Source organism: Limulus polyphemus, unplaced genomic scaffold, assembly GCF_000517525.1.
Source record: "Limulus polyphemus unplaced genomic scaffold, Limulus_polyphemus-2.1.2 Scaffold4516, whole genome shotgun sequence".
Classification (NCBI taxonomy): domain Eukaryota; kingdom Metazoa; phylum Arthropoda; class Merostomata; order Xiphosura; family Limulidae; genus Limulus; species Limulus polyphemus.
In genome coordinates, this window is record NW_013670126.1 from 35,048 (window position 1) to 39,655 (window position 4,608).

Sequence of the window (4,608 nt, forward strand, 5' to 3'; positions counted from 1 at the left end):
ATTTGGCTGTTGAAGTTTTGTTTTAGCTGAAACATTTTTTTAAAATTCTAATAGCTTGTACTTACATAAAAGTTTGTTGTTAAGCGCAAAGGTACACAATGGGCTATCTGTGCTCTGCTCGCCACGGGTATCGAAACCCGGTTTCTAGCGTTGTAAGTCCACAGACTTATGGATGAGCTACTGTGGGAGGAAGGGGGGAGCAAACCTCTGATTAAATAACAGACCCCTATAATCCATAGTTCAAGTCTCTGTGCAAAGACTTGATTTTTTAGGGGGGGATATAAAGTTCTAAATATAGAAAATATGTGTAATGGAGATTTTCATAAACGAGAAGTAGGCAGAAAAATGAACACTTTCTAATTTAAATACTGGATGAAAATAAACAGCAACTTACAGTTGTTGCTTGTACGTAGTAATAAGGTTATCTTCAACATAAAAAAATCAGCAAAAAATTGTGTTTTTGGTGTATCAAGGTTCAGATGGCTATATAATTTTTAATATTAATGTATCCATCAAACAACTTGACGTCGTCTCTAATGTGTACTTGTGCTAATACGGGTTGGATATAAATCAAAGTAATGATGTTTATTTAGAAATATAACTTATAACGAATTACTTGATTTTTATAAAGATACGCGGCATAACAATAAGGTCAACCAGGTGTTTCGATTACGCCTAACGAACTAACATCCGTTTTTAGCGCAGGTTACTATTTTTCTTTCACCGACAGATAATTAACTTTAGGTATACATTTAAAATTTGCCTTTTCTTTTCATATATTATTAGTTGTTTCTCTTTTGTTTTTATTTTTCTCCTCTCAGAAATTCAATCCCTTTTTATTTGTTATTTTACATAATATGAAACCAACGAAATGGCTTACTTTGAAAATAATTTGCTAAAAAAAAACAGTTAAAATCTAACCAATCTCTACAAAGCGCATGCAGTGACGTGATATTAATTTATAGTAATTTTGAAATTTCCCTACGCGAATGTCATTTTATTTTGTTCTTGGCTATATACAAACTAGGAGAATAAAATGGATTTAACTAGCATGAATTATTTAAAAACAACTATTTTGCTTCTTTCGCAATTACAGTATTTACTTCTGGTGGAAAAATAGTTTACATAAATTTACATTAGGGTTACAAAAACTTTTAATTTATATTTTACTTGTGGTCAAGGAAGCAATTTGTCCGCTCTTGTAAAGTTATGATTTTTTTTAATAACTGTAATGATGAGTGATTATTGGAAAATTTCTCATTCTACCTTTAGAATAAAGGAATAACCAAAGAGTAGAAATATAAATGTTATCTTTATCTTTTGTTTGTTTGGTTGATTATTTTTTAGAGCACAGCTACACAATGGACTATCTGAGTAACCCTTGCTAATTTTGAACTTATAGACTAAAGAGAAGGCAGCTATTCAACATAATTCATCAGCAACTCTTTGGCTATTCTAATCTCATAGTGGAGTTTGAGTTTTACGGTGCACGCACTCAAAGCATCAAAGTGCAGGGTGTGATTTTTCTTTATTTTTTATGTGTTTTTTTTTAAACCAAGTCTGATAGATATTTATAATGATTAACTGTTTGTAGTTAAAGACAAAATCACACAATGGACTATCTGTCCACCACGGGTATCAAAACCCGGTTTCTAGCGTTGTAAGTCAGCATAGTACCGCTGTGCCGCTTTGGTGCATGATTAACTGACAGATTTTTACATATATTCAGGTTGTTATACAAACAGATTAAAAGCTAGGTGAACAAAAGTGAAAAAAAAAGTCGGGAACACGTGTTAGTTTAAAGGGAAAATATGAAATAGTATATTCTCCCAAATTATCAACACACTTTTTTAAATCATTCTTCAGTTGTGTTTTTTATTCTACAATTGAACTTACACAAATATATTCTATGTGATATCCACAAAACATTGTTTACTCAGCATTGTAGAACGATTTTCTAGTCTAATCTTACTAATGTTGTAACTGAACTCTTACTTTTTTTCGTAATATGGTGTACGTAAATACAAATGGGCTTGTAGTTAGGGCGATCGAATTGCAATCTTTGGGTTGCGGCTTCGATTCCCCGTCGCCAAGCATGCTCGCCCCTTTTAGCCGTGGGGACGTTATAATTTTACAGTTGGTAAAAAAGTAGTCCAAGAGTTGACGATGGGTGATGTTGACTAGCTGCCTTCCTTCTAGTCTATCGCCGCTAAGTTAGGGACGGTTAGCTCACATAGGTAGCCCTCGAGTAGCTTTGCAAGAAATTTAAAAGAAACCAAATAAACATACATTTTTTGTTTCTTCATTTTAAATACACAATTAAATTTTGCCTAAAAATGAATAACGTTTTCGTCAGATGAGCAGAAAATCAGTTTCACTCTGTCTGTAGGGATATTATCACATACTTCGAATGTAAAATGTAACTGGGTATATCTGCGGTTTGCACATCAACCGGTACTTGGGCAAACAGTTACGTCTGAAAGACGACTCTCAACGGATCAGTATTTCTAGAAATCATATTTTCTGTTTGGTTGTAAGTATTGTAAAACTACCTGGTTAAAATGTAGACACATATTGTGTAGTACACAAAATAGCATTTCTTTATGTTTTTTGTTTTTCTCATACCGGTATATAAAAATGGTGAAATAATTAAAGGCGTCGTTCAAATGTATTTCAAATTATTGTATATTGTAGTAATTTTATGTGCGAGTTTTTAAGTAATGTTATTTTATAGAAATTTTATGCTCTCATATTTCAAAAATTTAATCAATATATTAACATTTTCTTTGGCTGACAAGTCGTAAGACGACAATTTTGTTAATATCATGAAGTTTAAATATATATATTTATTTGGATACTGAAATACTTATATTGTTTTAAAGGGTTACAAATATAATTGAAATTCTGTAACATAGAAGTTGAAACGACATATCATTTTAATATTTGAAATTGGTAACTCTTTGTTTAAAATATAATGTTTTGGAAGTCAGTCAATTCAAATATTCATAGAGAAATATTAAAATTGTAATTAATTAATTGATAGCGCAATAATATTTATTTTGTTTTCTATTTCCATTAGCTCCACAGGATTTTGTTGTCAAAAACGTGGATAAAAATTCTTTTACTTTGACCTGGAAGAGACCAGCGCTGTCTGGTGATAAAAATACTCAGTTGCTGGCGTTTTCTTTATCCTACACTTCGGTTAATGGGAGAAGTCAAGGTAAGACATTATAATATAGTAAACTAAAATACTAAGTAATTACTTCATTATATTCGACACTGGTAAATTTGGAATAGAGAAAACAATGGAAAGCATCAGTGTGAAGTATTATAACTGTTTACTTTATTTTTATGTCTTATTATTACATAAAAAAAAGACTGCTTAATACTGTGAATGGTTATTTTTATAGAAAGATTGTCGATGATAATGGACAAATATATTTATAATTATTCAAAACATATATTTTTCATTTAGTTTCTGCCGTTGTATCTTACTTAAAACTCAAACTATATTATGCGTTAAATAAAAATTGGGTGAATAGTAAGTACGTTTAACTGAGCCTGCCTCCCTCGTCTGATTTTCTGATCGTTTCGGTATATGTAATACGTGTCATAGCTTCGTTACTTGTAACAAATATGACCAGAATACAAGGTATTTTCAAAGTAACCTCAAACTTTATGTCTCTCTATATAACAATAGGTTTGTTCCTGTTCCATTTGTGAATTATCTTTTTGCTAGTAGGAACCACCAGCCAATAACAAGAGAGAGAGATAGAAATCCACAAAAACCCTAAACATTGATGAAACATTTGAATGCTTTTTATGTCAAAAATATGTAAATTCGTCTTCTACTTTGTAAACGTTTCACGGTGACTTTAGACAGTTTTGTTTAAGCTATTGCATCTGACGATGAAACAATGGAAATATGATTTCAGTACAAGATATACTGTAATAAAAGATGCGAGGTTCAACTGTACATGCGTATCATTGTGAAACTGTGCATACAACGTAACTTTACACTTTGGCACATGCGCCACATTGTCAAACTGTGCAAACAACGTAATGTAGCTATACACCTTGGCACATGCGCCACATTGTCAAACTGTGCAAACAACGTAACGTAACTATACACTGCCTCATGCGCTACATTGTCAAACTGTGCATACAACGTAACTTTACACTTTGACACATGTGCCCCATTGTCAAACTGTGCAAACAACGTAATTTAACTCTGCACTGCTTCATACGCCACATTGTCAAACTGTGCAAACAACGTAATGTAACTCTACACTGCCTCATACGCCACATTGTCAAACTGTGCAAACAACGTAATGTAACTCTACACTGCCTCATACGCCCTATTGTGAAACTGCACACACAACCTCACTCTACACTTTGCTACAGGCGCTACATTATCAAACTGTGTACACTTTACACTATATTTCTGCTGTGCAATCGCAAAATAGTTATGTCACGTACAAACAGAATCTTATACTGTTGTCTTTAGAAATTAGTTATGTCACGTACAAACAGAATCTTATACTGTTGTCTTTAGAAATTAGTTATGTCACGTACAAACAGAATCTTATACTGTTGTCTTTAGAAATT

At 32.3% G+C, this 4,608-nt stretch overlaps 1 protein-coding gene across 1 annotated transcript in view; it reads left to right on the forward strand.

Moving 5' to 3' along the window:
- The window catches only part of LOC111088823 (multiple epidermal growth factor-like domains protein 9), an 81,647-nt gene that overhangs the window by 34,704 nt on the left and 42,335 nt on the right, over positions 1 to 4,608 (forward strand). The window lies entirely within an intron of this gene.